Raw genomic sequence first — 6,506 nt, 5'->3', positions numbered from 1 at the left:
CCAATTTTTTTTTTTGATTAAAAAAAAATCTGATATGCTCAAGATGTTTGATTGACTTGATAGCAAAGGTCTTGAAGAGTTCCAAACATAATTCAAATTTATGTTCTTAAATTAGCCCTGTATATTAATACTCTAACATATTTAATTGAAATGGCAAACTTACTGTGCTGTTCTTTCAGGAATTTTTCCCAGCTTGCAATGCATTCAAGCCTCCAGTATCAGCAAACATTGCTGATATCTATCTATCTATCTATCTATCTATCTATCTATCTATCTATCTATCTATCTATCTATCTATCTATCCACCCACTGCCAGGATTGTTTGGCTCTCCCTCTCTCTCATGCCCCCATCACTGTATTCTCCATCAGCCATTATCGTGTCCCTTTGATGGATGTCTTGAGTTACTGGGTCTCTCTGCAGTTCCTAGCAGACAGGGATCTACTCCACAGATGGGAGCTCCCTGCTCCCCTCCTTGGGCAGGCTTGGCTGAGAGGTGATGGACTAAATGGGATGAGGGACTGAAAGCCCCCCTCCCCCAGCTCTAGAGAGGGCCAGGCAGAGGAAGGAGGAGAGTGGGGTGGGAAGGAAGTGGTGGCTAGGGCTGGCCAAAGGAGAGAAGCAGGAGAGAATGTCTGGTGTTTGGAGGTGGGACTGAAGGAAGCGGGGGGGGGGGATTCCCTGGGGCTGGGGTCATATCAGAGGAGTGGGGCTGAGCAGAGAAGGGGACTGGTGAGCAGAGGGGTTCAGCAGGGATCTCTGAGGAAGCTGAGTCAGGAACTCAGGGTGGGGAGTTCGCTCTGGGCCATGGGAGGGGGAATCTCAGAGAACGGGGCCCAGGAGCATTTGTGAGGTAAAGGGTTGTAAGAGGGGAGGGCGGGTGTTTGGGGGTCTGGGCTGTGTAAGTCAGAGGGAAGGAGACACCTGGGGACTAGTGTAAGAACATTCAGGGGGTGGAGGATGTGGGAGAGGTTGGAGTCCAAGGGCCTGAATCTCCTCTCCCTGAAACCAGACACACTCCACCATAACACCATGGACTTACCCTGAGATGAGTGACTGGGAAATCAGCCCTATTGATTTCGGTGGGGTTACTCCTGATTTACACCAGGATGAGTGAGAGGGAAATCAGTTGACTGCAGTGGAGTATTTCTAACTTTTCTTACAGTTGGTGTATTTTGGTGCTGATTTTATTGTGCACATCTAGAGATCAAACCGGGGCTCAGATCCTCAAACCAGGGACCCCAAAGCTCAGCAGAGTGCAGTCCACCCACTGGGCCTCGTGGGGAAATAAAGTGACAGCATTATCAGCCACCGTGTTTAGTTCTCAGTTAGGCGCGTCAGCCTTTGAAGTGGTTGGAATCGTGCCAAACAAATTGCACTGTGCATATGCCTGGCGAAAGGAGGAGCTGGTTGCAAGCTGTTTCTGACTCGCAGCCCCATAGCTGCTGAAAGGAGAATGTTCTGGCCAACAAACCTAGGCCCTGTGAATTAAAATCTAACCCTGGGCAGAAATCAGTGACTAAAAGCAGGTGACATCTGCCTCTGTTGAAGGGTTTCTAATCTTGGGGAATTGTCCCTTGAGCACAGCCGAATATTGAGAAGGTGATGAAACTATTTTTGAAATGAAAATAAATAACCCATGCACACGCTCACTGGGAGGTGGGATTATTGGGGGTGGAAGAGTTGGTGGGAAAGGGAGAGAGGTGTTTTGGGGGCCGTGAAAGGAGGGGTGATTATGGGGAGGAGGATAAATGAGGAGGGAGTATAGGAGACGGGTTGGGTGTGAGGAGATGAGGAGGGGTGGGGCACTGGGAAGGGGAACATGATGGTGAGTGACAGCAGCCTGGGGGAAAATGGGGACGGGGCACCTGACAATCCCACATTCCCCTCCCATGTCTGTACCAATATCTGGGGGTTCCCAACCCATCTATGGGGGTCCTACCCTCCCTGCACCCCTCACGTGATCTCGGAGGCTTTGTCCTTGCCCTTCTGGGGGGTTGAACCCGTCTCCTTAAACCCTTCCCCTTGTGTGCCGGGTCTAGGGAATCAGCACCCGTTGAGGTGTGAAGCTGAGAAGAGGCACATGTGGAGCGTGCACCGACAACACCATGAAACCCTGCTGGCACTGGCGTGGCTGGTACGAGTGAAACAGTTCACACCTCTCTGAATGATTGTTTCAGGCTGTACCACCTCCCGGAGGGATTCTCACTCAGCTCAGAATAGCTCATTAAGATGAAGAGGCCATTTCACTGAGCCTCCTATGTGGCAAATTGATGCGTCCGTCTTTGTGCTGCACTTATGGAGAGGTTCTAGGGGTGAATGTGAGGGGAACCCAGACAGGCACAGAATACAGCTCCTGTCCAGAAAAAACATGGTGGTTCTGAACAGATCCTTTTGCTTCTCTTGTCATCCATATCCACTGCTATCTACAGCTGATGCCCAATGGGCGTCCCCAGGGCTTTGTTGAAATAAATATGTGTTTGTGGCACAGACATGTGACCTACAATAGCTAAGAGCCCAGTGGCACCAGACCCCCAGCATGAACGTGCCGTAGTGTAGAGGATGACAGATGACAACGTAGCGGTCATAGGCCATGATCCCCAGCAGTAGGCACTCGATCCCCCCGAAGGAGATGAAGAAGAGCATTTGAGTGAGGCAGAAAGCCCATGAGATGGACTTGTCCTGTGACAGGTAATTGGCCAACATCTTGGGCATGGTGGAGCTGGTGTAGCCAATGTCCACCACTGAAAGGTTGCCCAGGAGGAAATACATGAGTGTGTGGAGCCTGGAGTCCAGACCGATCAGCGGTAAAATGAGCATGTTGCCCATCAGGGCCACCAGGTAGATGGCTGTGAAGACCCCAAAGAGGATGAGCTGCTCCTGCAGGTTGCTGGAGAGATCTAGGAGGATGAATTTGGTCACCGAGGTGCTTTCTCCCCCCTCATCGGCTCCAGGAGGTCCATCTCCTACAAGCAGAGGAAGGGCAGTGGTGTGATAAGTGGATTGACAAATTCACCCTCTTTGTGAGCTCAACTGTAAAAAGCATATGAAAGTTCCTAAGTTGTCACAACAATCTACAGTAACAAAGGTTGATGGGAAAAGGTGGGAAAGAGAGCCAGAAAGACTGAATTAGCCCAACAGGACTAATATCCTCCTGATATCACTCAAGGTCTATGTTAAGATCATGCCTGGTAAACAAGAGAAGTGTGGGGCCGGAAATCAGTGAACCAAAATTGTGTGTTGGAAACTAGGCCTAATTGGTGGACGAAATAGCGAGGGGATGGGCTATTCCTCCCATTACTCCCTTTGGGGTCCTTCAAGAAAAAGACTTTGGGGGGGAAATGAGTTAGAACAACAGAGGCTACTGGAGCCAGATTCACCATCAGATCTGCCGCACACCCCATCCCTGCGATTCCAGCTCTTCATCCTCCTGATCCTGAGAGATGTCCTGGCCAGACCGGGCCAGAGAGAGGGACCCAGAGGACATCGTCACCCCCCACCTACTTCAGATGAATCCCAAACCCCACCCGAGATTAAATGGGATCGAACTTCAATAGCAGCATCTACGACAAGAGCAGCTCCAGCCCATCTCAGCTAACTTCTCTTTCTCCCACAAGGACAGTTATTACCATCTCTGATACTATCTAAAAGACTGTCTGATGAGGGGGATTTTCCTTCTAAAACTCTCCCAGCTCAAGGCCAGAGGAATGAGGGATGTTGTTCAAATGAAGCCTTATTGAATGCTTTACATTTCAAATGCTTTAGTGCTTTTCCTCCTTTTCCTTGTCTTTGATAACAGGTTAAAGGCATGTTTCATGGTGTGTTTGCCATGGCACTGAGCAGGCTGAGGTCTCTGGATACCAAACCTGTACGTTGCTTAACATGTCTAATGCTCGACAGTGACTGGAGTCTGTTAGCACCTTTGGTCCATTTATTCCATCTACATTAGTACAACCTGGTCCAACAGGGAGGGAGCTAGCGGGGTGCTGAGCAGACCCAGGCTGCATTCTCTGCTCTACCACACAGTGACTTAGCACCAGATTTTATGTACTTGAAAACTGTTATCACGTCCCCTCTCAGACTTCTCTTCTCCAGACTAAACATATCCAACTTTTTTTCAGTCTTCCCTCATAGATCATGTTTTATAGATCTTTCATCATTTTTGTTGCTCTTCTCTGGACTTTCTCCAATTTGTCCACATCTTTTCTGAAATTTGGCAACCAGAACTGGACACAGTATTCCATGTGAGGCCTAATCAGTGTAGAGTAGAGTGGAAGAATTACTTCTCGTGTCTTGCTTACTACACTCCTGCTAATACATCCCAGATTTATGTTTGCTTTTTTTCCAACAGCATTACACTGTTGACTCATATTTAGCTTGTGATACACTATGACCCCCAAATCCCTTTCCGCAGTACTCCTTCCTAGGCAGTCCTTTCCCATTTTCTATGTGTGCAACTGATTGTTTCTTCTTAAGTGGAGTACGTTGCATTTGTCCTTATTGAATTTTATACTATTTACTTTCATACTATTTATTTCTCCAGTTTGTCAAGATCATTTTGAATTATAATCCTATCCTTCAAAGCATTTGCAACCCATCCCAGCTTGGTATTGTCTGCAAAGTTTATAACTATACTTTCTATGCAATTATCTAAATTATTGATGAAGATATTGAACAGAACCGGACACAGAAATGATCCCTGTGGGACCCCCACTCGTTATGCCCTTCCAGCATGACTGTGAACCACCGATAATCACTCAGTGGCAGTAAACATCTCAGCTTGAGTGCATGGATGGAAATCTTTATGCCACTATGAATTGCAATGTATAGTCTTCGGCCTGGGTGATAGGAAGTATTGCTCTACTGTGTGTTGGCCAGGGGGTCACCTGAGATGTTGGAGACTCAAGCTCAAATTTCTTCTCTATTGACTGTTTAATTATTTATTTAAAAGTTGAACATCTTCAAGAGGAGAGACTGAGAAGAACTCAACTCAGACTAACGCACAGTCCAATGTCAGGGACGTTTTCCTGTAACGGGGGAGACCAACATTCAATTTCTTTATCCTAATCAGATGGCAGCTGCGGTGAATTAATCCAGGTTTCTTACATCTTTGGTGAATGCCCTGACCACTGGGTAAGGCTTATGAGGGAGAACCCTACCACTACCATCATGGAGTTCGCCTTCTGTGGCTTTGGGAATCTTTAATTGGCTCTTTGCAAACTACCTGAAAGTCTAAACAAAATTTTTCAGGATGATACAGAATAAAACACTTTGCCTTGACATTACAAATGCAATGGCTCATTTCGAGGTCAAAACTTCTTTGACTTTTCAATCACCAAAAATTGTTTTTAAAAATGTTATTTTCAATTTGACCTGAAACTAAACATTAGTTTCAATTTTTTTAAATAGCCAGTGAACCAAAAAAAGTCTATTATTCAGCCAACTCTACCCATAATGACTTAGCCAGTCAGAGCCTAACAGATTAGATCTCTATTCTATTCTATTCTATTCTATTCTATTCTATTCTATTCTATTCTAAGCACTAAAAAAAGATCCCATCTCTGTTGTTGCTGAAGTGCCTGATAAAATTAGGAAGAAGGATGTTCTAAATGAGATGTTTATACTTCGTTGACACATAATGTCCCCAGGTGCCTGCTGAGTGTCAGTGTTGAAGTTTCAGGTCTCTGATTGTATATTGGCTGTTGACTCCTAAAGCAAACCAACTTTGATCTTTTAATCATATCTCACCAAAAAGTTGAAGTCTTTCAGTAGAATTCATAGACAATATATGTCAAAGATGCGCATGAGGGATCCAAAAATACAATTATCCCGTTTTAATCCTTCTGTTTGCTTCCCACCTAGAATTGACATGGAACAAAGAAGCCCTGAATATTTCTCTCCTGCTCTAACTCCTGGCTTAGCTCTTCCATCTCAGTGCCAGAACCAAAATCCAGCGGTCATGGGATTTCATCTGCTTTGGAGGCCAGTCAAATGTCCAGTTCTTCCTCTCTTTCCTTAATAGCCTCCTTGCGCCATCTCAGCACAGGAAGGAATTTTCAAAGCCTCTAATGTTTGCATGGCTAGAATAAACTCATAAAGAGACTGAAACACTCTATGAAGTTTTTAATGACTCCTCTTGTGAAAGAATTCCCAAATCTCCAAAGCAGCAACTATCTTGATCAGGGGTGGGCCAACTAGGGCCCTCACATCCCCGTTTTTATCCGGTCGGCGAAAGGGGGTGGGGGTCTGGCCGCGCTCCGCTGTGGGAGCTGGGCTGCGGGTCTGGCCGCGCTCCGTCCCGCGCTCCGGCTGGGGGTGTGGAGCCGACGGTCTGGCCACGCATCTCCCGGCGCTCCGGCCGGGGGAGCGCGGCTGGGGTTTTGGACACGTTCCGCCCGGGAATCCAGACGGGAGAGCGGATCCGGGGGTCTGGCGCACTCCGGCCGGCGCTGCAACCAGAGTAGCGGGGCCCGGCGCTTCGGCTGCGGGAGCGGGTCCGTCAGTTTTG

The sequence above is a fragment of the Chrysemys picta genome, chromosome 12, assembly GCF_011386835.1.
Source record: "Chrysemys picta bellii isolate R12L10 chromosome 12, ASM1138683v2, whole genome shotgun sequence".
NCBI classification, from domain to species: Eukaryota; Metazoa; Chordata; order Testudines; family Emydidae; genus Chrysemys; species Chrysemys picta.
The sequence above is the reverse complement of the archived record's forward strand: the minus strand, read 5'-3'. Positions refer to the sequence as shown.